Source organism: Myotis davidii, unplaced genomic scaffold (assembly GCF_000327345.1).
Source record: "Myotis davidii unplaced genomic scaffold, ASM32734v1 scaffold167, whole genome shotgun sequence".
Lineage (NCBI taxonomy): Eukaryota > Metazoa > Chordata > Mammalia > Chiroptera > Vespertilionidae > Myotis > Myotis davidii.
In genome coordinates this window covers 137,059-160,892 of record NW_006300048.1, presented here as the reverse complement: position 1 = coordinate 160,892, position 23,834 = coordinate 137,059, and the positions used below count along the sequence as shown (strand labels likewise).

The following is a 23,834-nucleotide window of genomic DNA, read 5'->3' as shown; positions in this document are numbered from 1 at the left end:
CTGCCTCCTGCACACCCCCTACTGGGGACATGTGCCCTAACCGGGAATCGAGGAATCGAGCCTGTGACCTCTTGGTTCATGGGTTGATGCTCAACCACTGAGCCACACCAGCCCGGGCTGAAACTGAAGAATTTTAGAAAGAAGTGAACCCATGAGGAAGAAAAGACCCCAGCGGCTGCACAGTGGCCCTGTGGTATGCTCAGACTTGGACAGCAAAGTGTACAAAAGAAGGGAAGGAAGGATTGTACGCAAAAGTGACTCTTAAAGGGGGGCACACACTGTACAGAGAGAGCTAAAGGCGGCCAACAAGGGCTTTTAATCCATGACCAGAGCAAGAAGAGAAAAACGACGAAGGTCTGCTGTTGGGGAAGGAGGTTGCAGGAGACTGGACAGGAGCCAGCAGGCAAAGCTGAGCAACTTCCAATTTGCCTCCACCCTCCCAGCAAGTACAGTAGCAACAATATAATCAGTCCTCACTTAACGTCATCCGCAGGTTCTGCGACTTTGAGCAATAGGACACATAACCAAGCCAATTTCCCCCTAGGCGAATGGATACACACAAGTTCCTCCCACACCCATCAACGTGATAACGAAACAACATTATTACTGGAGGATCTACGTGGAGAGCTGACTGGCACCCGGCACTTACTCTTCTAAGGGCATTATGCATACTAACTCCTTTAGTTTTCTCAGACCCCGCTGGCTCCCCCCGCCCTGCCCCCGGAGACCAGGACTGTGCTTATCCCACATTTCACGTGAGAAACTTGCTCCAGGTGTACACATGGGGCAAGCAGCAGAGACAGAATTCAAATCGAGGCAACTTGGGAAGGACAAGACCGACACTACGGAGAGGGCACCAAGCCCGGCAGAGGTGCATCACACGAGGGACTGGTCTCAGGCCCCAGGGGACGCGTCCAGGACTAAAGGAAGCTGGATGAGGTTCCCAAGCCCGGGGGAGTGGTCCTGAGACAGCAGGCACAGAAAGGGAAGTGTCTAAGATGGGGAAGGGGCACAGACTCCACTTTCCACAGAACAGGCCCAGAAAGCCAGGGCATGCAGGCTGGGGGCAGGCATTCTGAATTCCAGGAAGAATTTGTCAGCAGCTGCTGTAAACCCCTGGAAAAGAAGGCTGATTGCCGGGATCCCCTGTGGGTTCACAGGGAGCAAATCCTGCCAAGTTCTCGAGCTGTCTTCAGGGGACACTGTGGCCAGGAGTTCCCAACCTTTCAGTCTGCCTCCTGGTCATTCAGGAGGGCGGCCTGCTCAGTGACGTCCCTCCTGGCTCTGGGATTCTCCTCGAGGCCCTGTCCCCAAGCGTCTGCACAGGGAGGTGGGCCGGATGCTCTGGGTGATAAATACACTTGGAAAATGTCCTAGGAGTTTCCACTGGCCATGACTCACGGCCATAAACAGAGCACATCCCCACTGCACGGGGCGGTTGACAAAATCCCACACTGTTTTTGGAATGAAATGGAGAAATGGGAAGGGGGGGCGGGCTTATAGCTGACCGGAGAAGCAGACTGACCGATAAACGGACGTGAGCATGCCTTGTGCCTCGGGACCCGCCTCCATTCCCGTGCTGCTCAGTGTATTTCCTGTCCGCATGGACGACAGCACAGAGAAAGCGTGTTCCTTGGTTCAAGGATGCAACTGCCTGAGTTCAAGGTGGAGGAAATCGGGCTTAACTGGAATGTTGTGTGGCCGGTTCAGTTTTAGTTGATCTCAAAGGCATTATGGCTACAAAGTAATGGAGCTGCGAAGAGACGCCTATAGTGTTGTTGTGTTAACTGAGTAAAGTGTTCAGATCATGGGAGGGACGTTACTATTCTGATCACTGAGTCATCCCAGCAGGCTGTGATATGTTTCACACAGAAGACACAGTCTTAGGAGTCATCTTCCCAACTGCTGTGTACCCAGCGGTCAGGTAATGAGGATGGGGTTTGGGAAGCTTGCGTGTGATGGGCAAAGGTTGCCTTGGAGACAAGAGGACTTAGAAAAAATGTCATAGCACCCTTAACTGATTGAAAGAGTTTACATGAGTAGAAGACACACACACACACACACACAGGGAGCCATCGGCCCAATACAAAAATTCCAGCCCTAGCAGGTTTGGCTCAGTGGATAGAGCGTCAGCCTGTGAATTGAAGGGCCCCAGGTTTGATTCCCAGTCAAGGCCACATGCCCAGGTTGCAGGCTCAATCCCCAGTAGGGGGCGTGCAGGAGGCAGCCAGTCAATGATTCCCTCTCATCATTGATGTTTCTGTCTCTCTCTCCAGCTCCTCTTCCTCTCTGAAATCAATAAAAATATTTTTTAAAAAAAATTCCCGCAGCAACAGCTGTCCCTGCCTCTCGCGTAGCCTCTCTGGCTGTGGGATGCTTGGCTTCGGGTCTTGCTCCCTCTCCAGCATGTGCTATTCATGTGCTCCTCATCTCTGGGCCTGCAGCTCCTAGTAAGTCCTGGCCCACAACAGCTATCAAGTCAGCATTTGGTGAACTGAACAGAATGGAAATGAGCATCAGGGCTGTCCAGCAGCAGAATAAGTCAGAGCTGCCCCTGAGCCATGAGCTGCCCACGCCAGGAGGGTTCAGGCAGAACCCCACTGACTCTGTCCAGGGCTAACCGGTGGGCAGCCTGACTTTAACATGTGACTTAAATGAGTCCAGCCCTGATAGTCTATGACTCTGAGACTTTTATAATCCCAGGAGCAAGACAATATGGTGGCCTTGTTGGGGCCACTAAGCCTCTTGCCTCTCAGGTTAGGGGGCCCTGTCTCACCAGGTTTTGAGTCCCAGGACCTGAGGTCACATGGGGACTTTGGCATCGGCTCAGGTTGTCCCACCAAACCTGGACAGTAGTCACTGACAGGTCACCACAACCCACGCCAAGGCCCCACAGAAGCCTGGGAGCTGCGAGCAGGATCTGAAGGCATCAGGTTCTGTTTCTCTGCAGGAAGGGGGAGCAGCCCCCAAGTCATGGGAAACTCGGGTTTGAATCCGGTTATGAAATAGCGCCCTGCTTTTAGCAGATAATTAGCTCTCTCATGCTCTGAGGCTTCTTGCTGACTTCCCAAGGCCTTCACCTTCCCTGAGTGCACCCAGCCGAGCCCTGCAGGCAGGCCTGGCACACGGGACCCAGACAATCCTCAGGTGGGGCCTGTTTCCCATATGAGCAGGGAGGGTGGACTGCCCCATCTCTCAGCCCCAGAACCTGCCCTTGTAGGAAGTGGCCAGCATTAGTGGGGACTGTGCCAGAGGGAGGAGGGGCCAATAAGGGGAAGAGGAAGGGCGGCAAGAATGGAGTCAGAAAGAAGTGGTCCCCCCTACCCACCCAGGAAAAGCAACAGCCCGTCCAGCTCAGCCTCCCTACTGGTGCGACGTGGGAAATTAAATGGCCTGCATGTCATTATCAGTCCAAGTGACATTCACACACACTTGTCTCCAGGAGTCATAGGGAACATCTGTCAGCAGGCATGATGTTGGAACGGTCCCCAGGAGGGCCAGGGCCCGGCAAGCTCGCTCCCACAGCACAGGGTGGGATTAGCCAGATGCAGCCTCGCCCTCTTGGTGCCTACTACATGCCATCGTCTCCACGTCAGGAGAGCAAGGGATTATGGGAAGAGAAACCATAGGGTGGGGGAGACAGCAGCACTCCATGCCCCCTGCTCTAGCCGCAGGCCCCTTTCCACGCCACGTTCTTCCATGATTCCCAGGCACCCCCCCCCACCCTGGGGGACTGAGCTACCCACTGAGCTTCGCAGGGCTGTGGGGAAGCAGCTTTACTGCAGCTACATCTTCCCTGGGGAAAGGACAAGAGGGCAGAGACAGCTCCCACCCCATCAGCATCTTGTCAGTCCACATTTCAGTGGAGATCTGCCCCTCCCCTGGAAAATACATACAGTCAAACCTTGGTTCTCAAAGTTAATTCATTCCAGAAGGCTGTTTGAGAAGTGAATTGTTCGAAAACTGAGTCGTTTTCCCCAGTATAAATAATGTAAATTGAATAATCCTTTCCAGACTCCCAAATGATTCCCTGTTTTAACCTTTCTCAATTGCCTATGATTGCTGTTTTGTGAGCAGTTTCACACCGCTAGCACCATCAGCACTTTTGATGGCCTCTTTATGTTTTAAAATTGTGCTAATCATTGATTTCGCCATGCCATACTCTAACCAGATCAGACATGCGAACACTCTCTCATACTTCGCAATTATTTCTATCGTTCATACAACTTTCCTTTTCACTTTGCTGCTACCACTAACCTCCTTAGGATCCGTGGTGTATGTATCTATAATAATAAAAAGGCAATATGCTAATTAGACCAGACTTCCAAAGCCAGGAGGGTGTGGGGGAAGCCCTGGTCCCAGGTGCCAGAGGGAAACCGGTGCCAGCAGCTGGGGGAAGGAAGGCCTACTCATACACGAATTTCATGCATTGGGCCTCTAGTTTAATAATAATAATAAGCAGCAACATAAGCAAAAACCAAAAATATTCATAGCACAATTTTCTGAGTTGTTAGTAAAGCGAGGTTTAGCAGTAACCTGACTCATACTCACGCGTTCTCTCCTTTGTTCCCTGAGAGACGTGTGACTGATCATACAGGTATCGGCATGAAAGGGTTGTCAGGTCAAGAACTGTAGTTTTGTTTGACAACTGATACATTTTTCCGTGAACCATTTGTTCGAGCACTGAACTGTTTGAGATGGGAGACGTTTGAGAACTGAGATCTGACTGTACATCTCTTCCATGGGATGGAGGGAAATTTACCGATGAACCCGGGATCTTATGGATACGTGGAGAAAGGATAGGGACAGGTGTTCCTAAGGGAGGGGGCAGGCCAGGTCCAGGACCTGCTCCTATTTGGGAAGATTCTTTGACTCCGATACTTCCCCAGACATCTCAACTTCTACTGAAAGGGTGGATTGAGCCTCCACAGGCAGAGGAAGGCAAAGCTATAAAGGCGGAAATCGGGGTGGATGGGGGGGCGGGGAAGGGAAACTCCCTAGCAGTTCTGTGGTTGGAGCCAAAATCAAAATCAGCCTGCCTTGGATTTTATTTTTCTAATACTTCTAAGGTGTTTTTCTTTCATACTGTTTGATATTGGAACTTGGCATCCACAGATGGGGATGGACAGGGCAAATATGGCAGCATGCCCATTGCATGGTTGGTAAAACTAAGTCTCACATGAACTGAGTTGATTTCCTAAGGTTCTACAACACTGACTGGAGATCAGTCTCCCAATCCAGGTGCCGCGCTGGGAGCACATCCCACTGACACCCTACGAGGCTTTGTGAAGACTGACGGCTCGGGCTGAGGCACTAGCTGTCATTTCTCCTTGGGGAAGATGGGCGAGGCCACTGGGAGTCTGATGGGATTTCTCTTTCAGCTTGAGTTGCTTCACTCACGTTTTTAAGTTCCAGCGACGTTAGAGAAAAGGGGAGTGGGGTGCCAGTGAGTACCCTGGGTCCCACTCAGAACTAGTCCCCTGGGACCAGCTGGCAGAAAAGACGGTCGGGGTGAGGATCCCTGGGTTGCATGTCTCATCTGGCGAGCCGCTGTGCAACCCATGCTGTCAGAGGCCTCACAGAGAAAGGGCCTGGAGGCAGAGGGGGAAGCCTAGCGTGACTTACACTCACAGCGTACATGTCTCTCAGGGGAAAGACGTCCAGTGGGAGAGAGTTTAGATCTCGTCTTCTGGGCAGCATGACCCCCCAGGAGACCCACCTTTCTGATCAGTTCCTGTCCTTACGGTCACCTCACAGTGTAAAAGGGGCTGCTGGAGCTCCAGCGATCGCATCTCATTCCTGCACATCAGGAGCTATGGACAGCGAAGGGCAACAGGGCGAAGGGGAGGGGACTCTCAGGAGCTCTACCAATAACTTTGTCTCACGTCTAATCGGCCACCCCTGTCTGCAAGGAAGGTGGGAAATGTGATTTTTTTTAAGGTAGGCATAAGACACTGCCCGAGACATAGAGAAAAAGGGAGGCAGCCAGCAGCCCTAGAATTCAAGTTTGCACCCAGCTCCACCATCTACTCGTCCTTGTGCCCTGGGTGAATCATGTCACTGCTCTCAGCCTCCATTTTCTCATCTGTAAGGTGGGAGCAGAGATTCCTTTCTGCCTATTTCACACATTTCGGTATAAACTGAATGGGCTCAGGTATTTGAAGGTACATCTTTCATAGTCAGCTCTGAAGGACTGGATAATGTAAGTACATATAAGTACTTACTGTGATTAGGAGACCACCCCCTCTCCCTTCCCTGTTCTTGTCGCTGTTCTCCAGGCTGCCTCGTGTGGCGCATTCTTCAACGCCTTACTCCCATTTTCCTGTCAACCAGGAAAATGATCTGAGAGGGTTTTAAGAGATCCAGGGATAAGGTGCAACCCCTTCCATAAATGCTGTAGCTCAATTGGGAACTCGGTAGGTCCCAAGAAAGTGAATCTCTAATGGTGGGATTTCAAAACTCAGCAGGTTTGTGTCTAGGAGAGACGTTTTTAAGGGGTGCCTCCCAGGGGTGCTACAAATTGTAGCACTACCTTCTCTTCCTGCCCTCTTGCTCTGCACAAGAAGATGACACTACTCGGATTCAAAAGCCTCAGGGCGTCTGTTTAGAGGTGACTAATTTCTCCACTTGTCATTTCCTCATCATTCTCAGAAAGCTCTGCGGGAGACAGCTCCCAAGATAGAAATAATTAGCAGCGCAAAGGGATTAGTGTGCATCGGGCCTGCCTTTCTTCTGAAATGTGGCTGCTTCCTTCGAGTAGGGGAGAACCAGAGGGCCGGCCCCCAGTTGACTTTGTATATGTTTGGTTAGTGTGCAGGTGGGGTGGGGATAGTGTTTGTTTCAAACCAGAAAAACACCAAGGAAGGTTTACAGAGAGGGGCCTGGGGGAGGAGTGTCTGGGACTTGGGGGTCAGGGCTTGTGGTGGCGGCCATCAGAATGACAGCAAACACTCTCTGGCAACTAGACTTTTCTGAGCGTGTTCCAGGCAGCCAGCTCCTGGCAGCCTCAGTAGAGCTCAAGTGGACCTGGGTGGGCAAGGGCTGAAGCCAGGCTTTGAGACCAAGCCCGGCATTTCCCAGCCTGGCTTTGCAGCTTCCCACTGCAATCCCTGGGGAGAGCTGTGTGCTCCCTCCGGGAGACCCCGATCAGCCTGGGGTGGCGCCCGCCGGAGCACCCGGCATTTTAAAGCACCCCAGGGATTCTTGCATGCATTCAACATCATGCCACTGTACCACACACCAGTGGAGGCAGGTATGTGGGAGCACTGGTGGGCGGACCCTGCACATCCCACAGCTGGGGTTTGGTCTCTGGACTTCTGGCGAGAGGAGAATCCGGAGGTCGGATTCTAGTCCCCGCTCTACCATGCACTAGCCCCCTCACCTCTCTGAGGCTTTGTGCCATCTGCGGCATTGAAATAAACCTCTCCCAGTGGGGTTGTCACCCAAGAGATAAAGTGTGGGAAACACAAGCATCTTGTGCATGTATTTGCGGGAGCCATTTTCCTTATGCCCAGCCGAGCCGGGGTGATGGCGACGGCATGGTTTTATTGTGCTTTGCAGACACTGTGCTTTTCACAGGTGGAAGGTCTGTAGCAACGCTGCCTCGAGCAAGTCCAGAGGCGCCAGTTTTCCACCAGCATCTGCTCCTTTCCTGTGTCTGTGTCGCATGTTGGTAATTCTCACAGTATTTCAGCATTTTCATTATTATTATGTTATCGTGATCTGTGATCAGTGATCTTCGATGTTACTATCAGAATTGTTTTGGGCACCACAAACCGCACCCATAAAAGATGGCAAGTTCAATCAATAAATGTTGTGTGTGTTCTGACTATTCCACCGAGCAGCTGTTCATCCATTTCTTTCCCTTCCCTTCGGCCTCCCTAATCCCTGAGACTCAGTTATATTGATTATTATTAATTAGGCCAATTAATATCCTCACAATGGCCTCTAAGTGTTCAAATGAAAAGGTCACGTGTCTCTCACTTTAAACCAAAGGCCAGAAATAAGTAAGCTGACTGGAGAAGGCGTGTTAAAAGCCAAGATAGGCCCAAAGCTAGGCCTCTGCACCAATTAGCCAAGTTGTGAATGCAAAGGGCAAGTTCTTGAAGGAAACTGAAGGTGCGGCTCCAGTGAACAGTAAGCAAGTGACACAGCCTTACTGCTGAGATGGAGAACGTCTTGTGGTCTGGAGAGAAGATCAAATAAACCAGCCACAACATTCCCTCAAGCCAAAGCCTAATTCGGAGAGCAAGGCCCCAACTCTCCTCAATTCTATGAGGGCTGAGGTGGGTGAGGCAGCTGCAGAAGAAAAGTCTGAAGCTGGCAGGGGTTGGTTTAAGGAAAGAGCCATCTCCATTACATAAAAGTGCAAGGAGAAGCAGCAAATTCTGATGTAGAAGCTGCAGCAAGTCATCCAGAAGATCCCGCTAAGATAACCAATGAAGTGGCTACACGAAACCACAGGTTTCCAATGTAGACGGACCAGCCTTCTATTGTGCCAGAAACCAATTCCAGCATCATGTCATAATTGCAAGAGTTTCATCAAAAGGTTGATGGAACTTGGGGACTCAACAGGGTTGAGACACACATGTAGTCACCTGTTGGAAATGGCTGAAGGCATTTCCCCAAACCTGAATAGGATACATTAAAATGATTGCTTGGCTGCCAGACAGCTAAAGGGCATCTCAATCTACATGTTATTGCCTCCTACTGGCCAAACACCTGAACAGCCCGTAGGCTAATTCCCCCATTCTGACAATGCTTGTGTATACCCTTTGAAGTGTTTATCTCCACCTGGCCTCAGGACAATTTGTGTTAATAAAAAGCATGGGGTCCTGGGATGAGGAGACCTGAGAACTTAGACCTTAAAAATTAGATCTTAGTTTCCTTTAAGCTAAGCTCCTCTGACCCCCAAATGCCTTTCAAAATTATATTTCGTCTCTGGACTCCTATTTAGTCTACGCACAGCCTTTTCCAGATTGCTGAACCCTTCTTAGATGCTGGAACAAGAACCCCGGTACTATTGGACTTCCATCTGGGACTTTCCTAGCCAGAGAGGAGAGGTCCATGCCAGGCCTCAAAGCTTCAAAGGACAGGCTGACTCTCTTGTTAGAGACTAATGCACCTGATGACTTTAAGTTGAAGCCAGTGCTCATTGACCATCTGAAACCCATAGGGCCCTTAGAATTATGCTAAATCTACTCTGCCTGTGCTCTATAGATGGCACAACAAAGCCTGGATGACAGCACATCTGTTTACAACATGGTCTCTTGAATATTTTAAGCCCACTGTGGAGACCTAGTACTCAGAAAAAAAAGATTCCTTGCAAAATATTACTGCTCATTGACAATGCAGCCAAGAGCTCCGATGGAGATGTTCAATGAGATGAATGTTGTTTTCATGCCTGCTAACACAACATCCATTCCGCAGCCTATGGATCAAGGAGTAATTTTGATTTTCAAGTCTTCTTATTTAAGAAATACATTTCGTACGGCTACAGCTGCCACAGATAGTGATTCCTCTGATGGATCTGAGCAAAGTAAATTGAAAACCTCTGGAAGAAATTACCATTCTAGATGCCATTGAGCCCATGTGTGAATCATGGGAAGAGACGGAAACATTAACAGTAACAGAAGTTTGGAAGATGTTGAGTCCAACCAAAAAACCCGTGCGACTCGGTTTATTGCACTGGTCTGGAACCAAGCCCGCAGTAGCTCCAAAGCAGACCTGTACAAGGAGGACGGAATCAAGGGTTCCAGACAGGAGCTGCTGTTACCTCCCTGTCCTTTGCGTCTCTGAGCCTCAGGCTTCTTACCTGCAGAAGGGGGTAACTGTCCTGCCTATAAAGTGTGAGGTGTTTCCAGCAGCAGAGATCTGACTACAAACCCTTAGCCACGTCTGGGGGTAGGTTTCTGTCATGTGACACAACCCCAGCAGGAGGTAATTTATGATTTCTCTGTGGACTCCAGGGACCAAGGCTCCTTCTGCGGGTCAACTGCACCGTCGTTAAGTGGGGCTCACTACTCCCACTCGGGGACCTTCTCTGTGTTGCCCAGCCCACAGGAGGACTTGATGTCCCCAGGAGCAGCCCCAGCCTATGACAGAGGAAGATGGAGAGTTAATACTCCCGCTTCCTCCCCTTGCGGGGAAGAAAGAGGAGGACAATGAGCCATGTTCTGTGCTGTCTCCCAGAGGGTCCCAGGGGAATTGAACCCCATTTGCCCACAATGGCAACTGGCTTAGCAAAACAGCCGGTATGGGTTTCCGTCCTCATGCCCTTACCAGCGGGTCCTGAGTCCACCTCCCCACATCAACCACTGATCCTGGAATCCTCATCTCAATGTCTGCCTCTGGGGAACCCAGACTGAACCAGGCTCGCTCTCCCAGAGGGTCCAGCCCCTTCAGGCGCCTCCCAGGGTCTGCTTCCCACTCCCTGCACTTCCTCCAGCTGCACTGGAGGCTGAGACGGGGTCCTTTGTTCAGGCATGTTGCCTCCCCAAGTATAATCAGCGCTCCGCTGGAAGGTAGGGGAGGAGGATGGGTGTTGGGGGTGTGCAGCCACCACTGAGCTGTGGCAAAAGCGCCAGTCATAACGTTTCTTGGCACCTGCTGCACAGTCCCAACCTGGCACCGAGGCCAGTGGGAAAGGATGCCGGTCCAGGCTGCTCCTCTGCCTCTCCCAGGGCTCTGTTCTCACATCCGGAGACACAGAGCAGCCAAGAGGGATGTGTACGTTGTTGCCAATTAAACCTGCGATGGGACTGGGCACCCGGTGGGTGACAGAAGGGTTCAGGACGTGAAGTCAATTAAAGTCCATCATCTTCATTGTCTCCGGGGTGGGGGGTAGGCGGGCAGACTCGCACAAAACCACAGAGGGATGGGCGAGCCCAGGGTGAGAGCCGGCCACGGAGAGGTGCGATATGGGTGGATGTGCTCATTAACTATTTACGAAGGAGAGCTATTTCGAGCTGGGGCGGGCTGTGGGGATGGACTCCCACGTGCTCTGTGGCTGCAGGGCTGATGCCGTGGGTGGGAGAACGGATCCAGATGTGGGCAGCAACTTCCAATGCATCGAAAAGAAGATAAAGTGGTCGGAAATTAAACATCACAGGGAACTATTTAACACTTAACCTCTAACTAGCTAATTAGCTAGTGATGGTAATAAGTTAAAGGGCTTTTCAGTTGAGTAATTAGCCACCTAAAAGGTTAAAATGTAAATGAATTGCTTGGTGAACTCCACTCGGGTGAGCTTTTTCATAGGCTGAGTGAAGCTAATTCACAGGCCTGGGCAGGAGGGGTATGCTCTGGGGCTTCCTGGCCCAGGTCGGGTGGACTGTAAGCTGTGTCCTGCATGCCAGTGGGGTTTGGAAGGCAGAGGAAGAGGTGGCTGCATTGGGCAGAAGAAAGAGGCAGAGGCAGAAAGGAACAGGCCTGGTCGGGATCTGCCACAATAATGCTGCATGACAAGCAACCAGGAGATCTAGGTAGCTCACAGCCACTGATATTTAATTTTCTTATTTGCGGGTCTGCAGGTTGGTTGGAGTTCAACTGGACTTGGTTGGGCTTGGCTGGGCTGGGCTGGGCTCCCGGCTCCAGGTCTGTTTAGATCTTCTCTGTGCTTCTCATTCCGAGCCTAGCCAGAGGGGCGTGGCTATGCGGAGTATGTTCTTCTATTGGTGACAGCAGGAACGTAGGAGGGTGAGCCCAACTGAACAAGCCAATGCCAGGCCTCTGCTGGCATCATGTCGCTCACTCCCAGTTGCCCAAGTAAGTGACATGGCCAAGCCCGAAGTTAAGAGGCAGGGCATGTACCTCTCACCCCATCAGGCCATTTATGTCATCTGGTACCGTTTTATTACAGGGAGTGAAGAAGCAGGCGCACCAGCTGTCTCCCACACCTGGCTTACCTGGTGGAAAGGCTAGCTACCTCTAAGGCAGCCGTGGGCAAACTACGGCCCGCGGGCCGGATCCGCCCGTTTGAAATGAATAAAACTAAAAAAAAAAAAAGACCATACCCTTTTATGTAATGATGTTTACTTTGAATTTATATTAGTTTCTACAAACACTCCATCCATGCTTTTGTTCCGGCCCTCCGGTCCAGTTTAAGAACCCATTGTGGCCCTCGAGTCAAAAAGTTTGCCCACCCCTGCTCTAGGGCATAGTGCTTAGGCCTGAGCATGACCTGCAACCTGGCGGACTTATTATCGCACAGATGCCTGGGTTTCTGGCTCTGTCTGTGTGGCGTGGGGTCTGAGTTGCTGCTATTCTCATCACTGAGCAGATGCTGTCTGTCTGGGGACCACACTTTGAGAACCTCTGGTCTAGGGAAATGATAGGAGTCTTGCTCAGAGAGGATGGGCGAGGGCAGCCTGTGGGTGGCTTTGAATGTCAAACTAAATAGCTATACTCATGGAGCCCTTCCTACACCTCAGTTATTGCTTTAAAAGCATTCTGTGTGTTCTTCTAGTTGGCAAGTCAACTCTGTGAGGTGTGGTATTGCCTCTCGACAGACATGGACTCTGAGCCACGGGGGTGGGGGTGGGGGCCGTGACTCAGGAGGCCCCACAGCTTGGAGGTGTTAGGACTGGAGCTGGCAGCCAGTGCTCCGTCCTGACCGCAGGCTTCCCTCTGTGGCCGTGGGGCGTCAGGGTCGAGTTATGAGGGCAGGCGTCATCTGTGGAGGAAAAATCTCTGGATTTGGAACCGGATGCTCTTAGGCGCCGACCACACTTTGACTTCTGGTAGCTAGGTTTTCATTTACCCAGTCGACAAATATGTATTGAGTGTTTGCTTTGGGATAGGCTCTGGTCCAGACCCTATCCTGCCACTAAAAAAATAATTCATGTAAGGAGACAGAGAATAGGGGGAGGGGAGGTCTACTGTTTTATATCTGTGATCAGGGATGGTCCCTCTGAGGAGTGACATTGGATGGAATGAAAGAAAGAGCCAGGCAGGGGAAGAAGCATGTGCAAAGGCCCTGGGGTGGACACAGGCTGCTCCTGTTGGAGAAGCAGGAAGGAATCCAGTGCATCTGGAGGAAAAATATCAGGAAATGAGGGTCAAATAATGGACAGGGCTGGATCATGCAGGGCCCTGTAGGCCATGAGGAGGCCTGGGATTTTATCCTGAATGAAATGGGGGCTAGTAGGAGGTTGAACACAGGAGAGTGGCAGGATGTGCTCAAAAGGAAGATTCTGGCTCTGGATGAAGAACGGACTGCAGGGGCAGAGAAGTGGAAGCAGGGACACCAGTTACTGGGCGTTGCAGGGGTCTTACCTATGGAGACCCTCCTGCTCCTTCCTGTCCACATCCATAAAGTGGGAGAAGGCCCCTCTAATCTTCCCCCTCAGGCTCATTATGAGAGCAGGAGTAGAAGGAGGTCAGGGCGGGGCCTGTGAGGAGCAGGAAGGACTCAGGTAAAGATCAAAGCAGCCGGTGAAGGTTTTGCCGGCAGAATGTTTAGACCTGCATCTGTCTGGCTCGAGAAGCCCACAGCCCACAGCCCACAGCCGGGAGTGGAGAGCAGCCCCATCTCCCTCTCAGCGCAGCACCTGCCACCCATCATGGCCCTGCTCCTCAGTCAGTGCCCACTCTCCGCCGCAAGCTCTCTTACTCTGATGGGAGCAGTTATTTATGCTCTTGTTTAACGAGCTCATTAGACATGTGCTGCGGTGTTTCCTTCCCCTGTGACTCTCAGTGTGTTTGCTGCCCGTGGCCATGACGACGGAGGTGGCAGTGGGTGTGAGAGTGGCTGGTGGTCGTGGGCTTGGTGACCTGCAGTCTCTCTCTCTCTCTCTCTTTTTTTTTCTCTCTCTCTCTCTCTCTCTCGGTGCATGTGGGCAGGCAGGTGACAAAGCTGCCGAGGCCCTGGCATGGAGGCAGGACCTAGAAGCTGAGACGGTGGCAGCGGCTGGCATTGAACACAGAGATTTTTCCCACCCTTCAAATGCCACTGTGTGTGAGACATTGCCAACGGCCGCTCTCAAGGCAGCTTTGACTGTCACTCAAAACAAGGTCTGCGTGGAACAAGGGGGACATTTAAAATTCCTGGGGTGGCTCAGCAGGGCCTGGAAGGATGCTTGTTGTGCGGCCAGAGTGAGTGGGTGGCAGCTGCCTCCCTGATGCTGGGAAAGTACCCAGGCCCACGTTCACACCCACACCCGCTCTCCCCCATCCTGTCTGGAGGGGCCTGAGGCCAGGACTCCAGCCCTAGTACTTCCTTCCCGGAGGATTAGCGGGCCTGAGATTCTACCATTACAGGTGCAGTTCTTTGCATCTGTCACGGGTAGAGACCAGGGAGCTGCCGAAGTGGTTTCCTCTGGGACTGTCCAACAGAGGGTATACATGATGGAGCACATAAGGAAGGTCCCCAAGTCAGGAGGGAGGGGTTAGGAAGGGGCCATAAGTCTGTCTCCAAGCCCAGTTCCCCTGTGTTGACGTGGCCAAGGGCTTGAGAGAGCTCAGGGCGGGGGAGGGGAAGCCAAGGTCTTGGGACCAGTCCAGCTATTTCACTCATCACAACGCTCTTGGACTCTGTTCTTCGATCTTTAAAATGGGCCCACTTCTTGCTACTCTCTCAGATTAAAAAAAAAGATCAAGAGTGAGAAAGAGACAGTTCCAGGTCACCCAGACCCGCCCTCTCCTTTCTTTGTGAATGTTATCATGCCCACACACCTCTTACCCATCACCCCACACTTACCTTCCCTGCGATGCTGACTGGCCCCATGGGGAGATAACTTCCAGACACAAGACACTCCCCCTCCTGTTTTCCCAGAGCCTACACCATGCTGGGTGCTCTGGCTGAGGTTTCCTTATCACAGAGCCCAGATCCATCTGGCTCCATCCCCTCCCTTCGATTCTGCCTTCCCTCTCTTCAGGAAGAAGCCAAATTCTTCTTCCATAGTGTGGCCATGTAATTTTTGCAGATGATTCTCATGGCTCATCTAATGCTATATATTTTTTCCATATTCAACATCCTCCCTTCCTGCCTTCCTCCATTCTTCCTTTCACCTTTAGTCATTCAGGAGGTATTTATTTTATGTTTATAATATCAGGGCTGGGCCACTCAGGGAAGATGGCCCTGAACAGGACATGCCTGGCCTCCTGCAGCTCCCATTTCCCGGGGAGGCAGACTTTAAAGGGCTATGTGCTTGACTAGTGAAATGTACTTGACTAGTGAATGATTCAGTACCTGCAGCTGTGATAAGTGGTGAGTGTGTGTGTGTGTGTGTGTGTATGTGTGTGTGTGTGTGTGTGTGTGTGTGTGAGAGAGAGAGAGAGAGAGAGAGAGAGAGAGGTCCTGGGGCCTGACCTAGACCAAAAGATCAGGGAAGCCTTCCTGGAGGAGGTGACTCGGAAGGTAGAGAAGGAGCTTAATCAGTGGAGAGATGTGAGAGGCGCTGCATGCACAGGGCTGCTATGCTTCTCTCTGGAGCAGAAAAGGGTGTGTCCTATGGTGCATCTCCTGGCCCGGTGCCTCAGATGTGGCAGGCTTGCCATCCCTCTGCGCGTGTGGGGTCCATCAATGGACCGTGTGCTGGGTGTGGCCTGGCCAGAGAAAAGTGGCCTGAGGCCATCGCTCCTGGGCAGAGGGGGCCCTTCAGCTGTTGGCAGCTCAGCCCACTCTGCCATCCCAGGGTTCACGTCCCACAAAGACAGTGTGCCTCTAGCAAATCGGCCTCCTTCGCATGGCTCTAAGGCAGCGATTCTCAACCTCTGGGTCGCAACCCCTTTGGGGGCTGAACGACCCTTTCACAGGGGTCGCCTAAGACCATCAGAAAACACATATATAATTACATATTGTTTTATGATTAATCACTATGCTTTAATTATGTTCAATCTGTAAAGGGTCGCAGCATTAGGAAAGTTGAGAACCACTGCTCTAAGGCCATCACGCCTCCTGCCTCCACTGTTCCCTAGATGGAGTGGCAAGACTATGTACCAGCTTAGCGGGCAGGTGGGAGTTATAACTGAACTTAGCGTGTGGATGTCACAGCTAACCAGCCTGGGGCCCAGGGCCTTTAGTCCACACTTTCTTCTTTCTTTATTCTTTGTGTGTGTGTGATCTGTCATATAACATTTTAAAAACTTGGCTCATTTTATACAGGTTTGTATGTTGCAAGTCACTTCCTATCTTTGGTAAATGGATTATAAATCACAAACCAATGGATGAGAATTAGGTCAAAGAGCCAAGGGAATGCAGGTGGTTTCTCCTCCCCTAAGGAGGATGCCGATCAGAGCCAGCCTTCCTGAGAAGTTAGCACGTGCCAGGCACTACGCTGAATGGCTGCCATTTATTAACTCATTTAATTCTTTCCGCATCCTGATCAAGAAGGTGCAGTTATTATTTTGATTTTGGGGATGAGAAAACTGAGATGCAAACTGGTCACGTAGCCTGCCCGGGGTGTCCTGCCTGGGATTTGAAGCCAGGCTGGTTAGTTGTGACATCCACAGCACCTTGACACACTGGTCATGTACCTTAGCGTCTGAGTGCTTCCTGTGCGTTTTCCCAGGGCACCAGCCACACACACACTGTGGAGGCAGCTGTTACTCTTAAGCCCTCTCTACAGGGTAGGAATTTCTAGGTTCAGGAAGGTGGGTCAGCTACAAAAGGCCTCCCAGCTTGGAAGTGGCAGGACCAGATCCCAAACCCAGGCTCGCTGTGCTCCAGAGAGAGCTCTTGACCACTCCTCTTCCTCCTGACACAATTAGGACTGAGAGGAAAGAGATGCCGCCTGCCCCTTCCCAGCTGCCTCGTCTATTAAGGAACCCACACCGTCAGCCACTGTCACTCAGAACCCCCGTTAAGGACACAGGGGAAGTGGGAACCAGCCCACACGGAAGGGGGAGCAAGAGGAAACAGTGGGTGCGTGGGGAGGGGTCGCAGTGGACAGTGGGAGAACCTCTCGGCAATGCAGGCAACGTCTGACCAGCAAAACCACGGCTTCTCTGAAAGCGGCAGGCTGGGCTGCCTGCGGGCCTGTGGGACTCCATGGAGGTGGGCGGGCTGACGCGTGTCTTTCATCCCTTCCCCACGCTGAGAAAACTGGTGGCCATGCACTGGGCGTTCTAATTTACACACTGCCATTTGAAACCTAGCTGCCTAGCCTCCCCACGCTGCCTGCTCCCGGGATTGAAATGAAACCTGGGTCATGGGTTCAATCCCAGGGATGGAGTGTGTTCAGGGGAGAGAGGAGAGATGTATGTCTTGGTCTCTGCCCTCACTGAGCCACCATCCCCCAGGGCCACCGTGACCCTCACCGCCCGGCCAGCAGATCCCAGGCCCAATGCGGAGGGGCAGGCAGGTGAGCAGGGCTGGAGGGTGGCACCTGAATCTCTGACAACCACCGGGCTCCCTGGCTCATGGATGTCCAGTGGAGGGAGCAGCTGATAGATCACAGCTGGGACATTGACCTTGAGTCTTAAGTAAAGTGAGGAATAAGAGGCCATATTTCATCCATCAGAGCCCCGGGAGCCGTGAAATATCGAAGTGTGAATAAGGACAGCAGCAGATCACTCCCCACACCTGGGAGCGTGGCTGATCTGTCTTCCGTCCGTCACCTGCTGGGCAGCTGGGATCAGGGTGCTCAGGATGCAGCGAAAGAAGACCCTGGGACTCCCCGGGCCCCCACGGTGCTCTCTCTGGAATGGGACAGGAGTCACTGAGATTCACAGGTTCCTAGAATGTAGGCCTTCACCTCAAATGTCGCCCTTTTAGCCTGGCCGGGTGGCTCAGTTGGTTGGAGTGTCATCCATACCAAAAGATTGCAGGTTCGGTTCCCAGTCAGGGCACATACTAGGGTGTGGGTTTGATCCCTGCTCAGGATGTATAAAGGAGGCAACTAATCGATGTTTCTCTCTCACATCCATATTTCCTTCTCTCTCTCTCTCTCTCTCTCCCCCCCCCTCCTTCCTCCTTCCCTCTCCCCCTTCTTTTCTCTAAAGTCAATATAAAACATACTTGGGTGAGGATTTAAAAAATAATAAATAAATAAGTCACCCTTTTAATGAGGTTACCCCCGACCACCCCACTTAGAGCTGGGCCTGCCCTCCTACGCCTCAGCACGTTCACCCTCTCTCACCCCGTGATGCCTTTCCTTTGTCCGTAGAGCACCCCGCTTTTCCACATAATTCATAATTTACTGACATGGTTCTCATTTGCTGTCCCCCACTCTCCCCACCAAGCTCACCTCACGGGGCGGGGACTTGCGTCCCATGGTCATTGCTGTGTCCCATACCTAGGGCAGCACTGAGACACAAGAGGGGCTCCATGGAGACTTTGTGGATGAATGGATGAACCTGGAGAAAACTTAGACTGGACTGATCCCAGCCCCTCACCCAGGAAGAGCAGGGACCCAGACGGGGACAGGACTTGCGCCGGGTCATACAGCCTGTTGGTATTGGGAGCCGCAGAGCTGGGGGGAGAATCAGGCACTGGAGTCCCCGGCCAGAGCTCAGCCCTGCGCAGCCCAAGCTGCAGTCACCTCCCCCCACCCCAGCCCCTGCCCCCCTAAGAATATGTTTGTCGGTCAAGGTCATGTTCCATTAACTACCTAGAGGACCAGGAAGCTGTGCAGCCCTGGGTGGGGCAGGCTGGGGGCTTGCTTCCTCCCTGATTTTTAAAAAATATATATTTATTGATTTCAGGGCAGAAGGGAAAGGAAAAGAGAGATAGAGACATTAATGATGAGAGAGAATGATTGATGGAGATGGAGCCCACAACCTGGGCATGTGCCCTGACTGGGAATCAAACCGTGACCTCCTGGTTCATAGGTGGAGGCTCAACTACTGAGCCATGCTGACTGGGCCTCCTGATTTTTTTAAAAAGTAATACATGTCCTGTTACCAACTTCCTAACCCCAAGGGCATCCAGGAAGATGGGTTCCAGGACTGGGGAGGTCAAGGCATGTTCCTTCCCGGGAACTGAGGGGCTGGGGTGGGAGTGAGGTGAGAAGTGTTTATGCGGCACCGCCACCTGCCTGACCGGCCCATGCTGGGGCCTCCCCACAGATCACACACTGAATCCCCACGCCAGGCTGGGTGAGGGCGGGGGAGGGTAGTAACAGCCAACAGTATGGACCTGGGTGCCAGGCACCGTTCTCGGAGCTCTCAGTATTCATTCGCTTAAACTGCCCAGCAACGCCGTAGAGTGGATGGCTTCTATTCTCGTCTCCACGTTAGAAATGTGAAACCAGAGGCAGATATGCCGCAAAATGAGTAAGTGCTGTCATTCAGGGAGCTCGGGACGCATCCGTGAACAGAACAACGTGGAGAACCTCGTCCTGTGGGAAACGGGCACAGGCCGATGAGTGAGTAAATTACAGAGGGGTGGGAGGCAATACGCCCGTGCAAAGAAGACACAGCAGCGAGGGTCAGGCTCGGGGTGGCGGGCAAATGGCAGTTTTACACAGTGGGCTGGGCGGGCCTCACTGAGGGGAGACTTGGCAAAGACTTGAAGGAGATGAGCCAAGCAGAGCTCTGTGGGGAGGGCATTCGAGGCAGAGGGAACAGCCAAGGCGAGGCCCTAAGCTGGAGTGTGTCTACGGAGCAGCAAGGGCCAGGGTGGCTGCAGCAGAGAGGGCGAGGGGCAGTATAGGAGATGGGGCGGGGTTGGGGGGCCGATCACAGCCGTGCAGGCCCCTGCAAGGACATTTTCTCCAGCACATGGGCTTGTTCAAATGCTCCCCTCATTACAGTGCTCACATACGCTCACAGCCTCCGGCCAACACCCTCCTCTCGGCCTTGTTCACATACCAGGGTTGCTTCTACTCATACTCACACACACTATACTCACTCACTCTGGCCAATAGGCACACGCTCATACTCACACTCACTGGCCAATGGGCACGCACTCATACACACACGGAACTCGCTCACACGCTGGCCAGTGGCTCCTGCTGGGCTTCACACTCCACCTGCCTGTGTGGGGAGGGACAGGAGCGGTCCTCCTCACCCCTGCTCCCTGTGATTCCGGCATGGCCTCTCCCAGCCCGACTGGGAGCAGAAGAGCAGGCCAGTCCTGAGGCTTCAGATCCACACCCCCCAGCAAAGTGCTGGAGAGACTCCCAGAAAGCACAGATGCGAGGGTCTGTGATTGATTCACACGTGGTTTACTCACATGGGGTTTACTCACATGTGACTGACTCACACGATTACGTCCACACTAGGATCCCAGACCCACGTGGCCATCCTGCAGGGACACTGAGTGCACATAGTGGCTCCTCTCTGTGCTGATTGTCCCCACAGGAGCTGGCTGTCCTCGGGCTTGGAGGGGGCTAGGAAAGGGGAAGAGAGGAAAACTGCTATGTTAAGTTATTCTGTCAAAACCAGGACAAGGCACCTCCAGGCCAGGCCAGCCTCACCTGCAGCTCCTGGCTGACAAGTAAGTCCCATAGTGAGGCTCCACTTCCTGTGCCTCACAGACACCCTGAATCCCAAGGCAACCGACCAGTGCCCCCAGGCAACTCACCTGCCCTGCAGGAGATCTTGCCAGGAGACGGGGGTTGGATGGTGTTAGTGTTCCCTACTAAAAAGATGATGATAATGATGGCTAGATGACCAATAGACAGACAGGCAGGCAGGCAGATGATAGGTGATAAAGTAGGTAAACATTCACCGCGTACAGTAAGCCCTCACTTAACGTTGTCGATGGGTTTTGCAACGAGTGAAATGATGCATAACAATCCAATTTCCCCGCAGGCGAGCAGATATAAATAAAGAGTTAAGTCTCTGCAGCACTTCATGAACGTTAGAGCGAAGCAGCGTTAGAGGAAGCGGCATTCTGCAATGACCTGCCGTACAGCTGTGACTTATTGGGCCTATGTCGCTGCCAGGGCTCCGCGGGCATCATTCCTAATCCTCACACGCGTCTGGAAGTTAGGTTTTCAAACTGCTTTTACAAACGGGACTAAATTCCTGGGAAACTGAGTCACACAGGCGAGACCAGGAACTTGCGCGCCAGGAGTTGAGCCCAGAGCCCAGGTCACTCTGGTGCCAGATCCTGTGTGCTCTGAGGGCTAGGGACCCGCTGCCCCAACTCCCTCAACCCTTTGCTGGCTGTGCCCCCCGCCTGCCCTGCTGTTGCACCCCCTTGCTCCTGTCACCCCCCGCCTTTGGGTGATGCTTTGGTGGAATTCTCGAATGTCAGAATTGGGCACAGAAGCATGGAGAAGGAAGTGATTGGCCCCCGGCCCCACAGCAAGCCTGGGACAGAGCCGGGCCTGGAGCCTCGTCCCTTCAGCTTGGACCTGAGGATATTTGGAGGGTGGGCACAGCTCTGCTCCGCTGTCTTCTCTCCCTCAGGCCCCAGGGTTGAGATCGGGTCAGAACCCTGACTTGGTGGGACAGAGCAGCCTCCCCACTGCCCACCTGAGGCCTCTCACCGAGGTCATTCCTGTCCCTGACCCAGATTTGTCCCTTCCTGGCCAGAAGCTTGGGGAGGCCCTGGTGTCCAGGGAGGATCCGCAGAAGCACAGCCCAGAGAAGTGCTGAGCGGGTGCCTCCTGACTACTGGTGGGAAGGGCTTCTGTCTGCCGGTGAGGCGACGGGCAAGTGACCTGCTCAGCACACCAGGCGTCAGCAGGCCACTCCCCGGGGGTCCCGCCTCCAGATGTGAGGCATGGAGCAGCTCTCAGGGAAGTGCCCATCAGTGTCTCGGTCCCTCATCCATGCGTGTGCTGAGTGCCCCGTTATGAAAGATGACAGTTCCCACCTGTGAATGCTTTACCTCCATACTGCGTCCAAAGAGACACACTGTGCAGGTTTTCCCACCCAGTCTGTGGACTGGGCAGCAGTGTCATCACTCCCATTGGACAGATGAGAGAGCTGAGACTCTGAGGAGGCCATCTCCTTGTTCAAAATGGCTCAGCTGGCAGATGGTGGGCCTGGATTTGAACCTGGTCTTTCGGACACCAAATCAAACATCATCATGGCTGCTTTCTCTTGCATAATCATGCCATAGTCACTGAACTCATTACTGAACAAATATCATATTTAATTTCCCTAAGGATGCCCTGTGGTCAATATTAACCCATTTTGTAGGCGAGAAAACTGAGTGAGGCCCAGAGACTCATGGTGACTTACCTACATCACACAGTCAGTAAGCTTGTGTCACCATGGCACAAATTCAACCCGTTGTTGCCCCCATTCATTTCTTTAGGGCGCTTCTGATTTGACGGAGGAGGGGATTATGACTGCGGGAAAAGGCAGGCCCCCAAAACGCATCCTTGAAATGAGTGAAGACTTCATTTCCTCCTGGCTGGTTTCTTCTATAGGGGTCATCGGTGACTCTACCATTGTCACTGAAACAAAACCTAGTGCTCTCTCACTGATTGCCAAGCATTGTGCCAAGTGTCTAACACACTTTCCCTCATAATCCTGACAACAGTCCTACAGGTAGGTCCTAGAGTTCCTAGTAACTGAGGCAGAGAGGGCTGAGTATTCTGTCCCAGGCCACACAGCTGGTCATGGGCAGAGCGGATTTGAACCCAGGCCCAGCTGGCACCACGCAGATGCTGCGAACCCCCACGCTTTATTTCCTGCAACCTCTTTGCCCCAGCATGTGACTCGTGCCATGCTCTGCTCTGGAACTGCCCTGTTCTTCAGCCAAGAGGACTCCCCAATGCTGCCTCTCAGCCCCAATCTGACAGGGCCAACCCAGCCCATGGGCAGCAGGACCAAGAAGCTCCTGACGAGGGTGACCGAGCCACAAATGTGTTTCCAGCAGCCTCTGCCCGTCCTGCCCGCCTGGCAGAATTTGCTTTGTGATGAATTTTTTGGCCATTTTGAAAGTTGTGCTAAAATGTACAGAACATAAATTTTACTGTTTTAACCATTTTTAAGTGTGTGTTTCAGTGGCATTAAGTTCATTCACATTGTTAGGCACCATCACCACCATCCATCTCCACGACTTTCTCATCCTCCCAAACTGAAACTCGGTGCCCATTACACACCAACTCCCCTCCCCCTCCCCCCTCCTTTTTCTCTCTATTAATATGGCCACCTGGTGCCTTGTATAAGCAGAGACATACAGTGCATGTCCTTTTGTGTCTGTCTTATGTCACTTCACACAACGTCCTCCAGTTTTCCGAATGCTGTAACGTGTGTCAGAACGCGGCATTATGGGATATGGATGCTCCTTGACTTTGCTTGTGATCCACATGCAGGGCCCTGTGCTCTCTGTGTTGTTCTCATGTTAGTGTGTGTGCAGCTGGGAGAGCCTGGGAGAGCATTTTGAGGAGGTTGGTGCTGCAGGTGAGTTGGCCCCTGGGTGGCGCCCTCACGGCATTATGGATCTGCGACTGGGGAGAGCTGGCTGGTCAGGTTCGTCATTGGGTGCAGGGACTCGGGCTCTGTGTGTTCTGGACGCGGCAGGTGGGGAATCTTTATTCTGCATCCTCCTCAGTTTCCAACGACGGGCAGTGTAATTGGTCTGACACCTTCTGCATTTTTCCTGTAAGTGATGAGTTGTTATCGAGCAGGCTTTTCTCAGCTCCTTGAGGAGAGAAATGACAACTCTCATCGTCATCGTCATTGGGGGACTGGAAGGGGAGCAGAGGGGGCCGCCGTGTCCACCCCACTATACTTATTTCTCACACTCAGCCCAGGAGGTTGGCACTGCTGTCCCCATTTTACAGGTGAACAAACTGAGGTTCAGAGAGGGGGGAAATGATCCCAAGGCATGTGGGCCGTCAGGGGCAGAATCAGCCTTCAGAGAGATTTCTGTTTGATTGCAAAGCTCACCCCCTTCCCCTGAGACCTGCAGACCCAGTTCTTGGGGACTGGGAGCTAAAGACAGTTAAATACAGAGAAAAGTTCCACATTCATAGAAACTTGGA

The 23,834-nt window shown here is 52.5% G+C and overlaps 1 protein-coding gene and 1 long non-coding RNA gene across 2 annotated transcripts in view; both read left to right on the top strand.

Annotated features, from left to right (window-relative positions):
- LRFN2 (leucine rich repeat and fibronectin type III domain containing 2) overlaps window positions 1–23,834 on the top strand; it is a 197,217-nt gene that overhangs the window by 159,575 nt on the left and 13,808 nt on the right. The window lies entirely within an intron of this gene.
- Window positions 9,189–21,562, top strand: LOC107185083. Its single transcript, XR_001516004.1, has 3 exons — window positions 9,189–9,289; window positions 10,569–10,570; window positions 21,551–21,562. It is a non-coding gene; the product is annotated as an uncharacterized LOC107185083 (long non-coding RNA).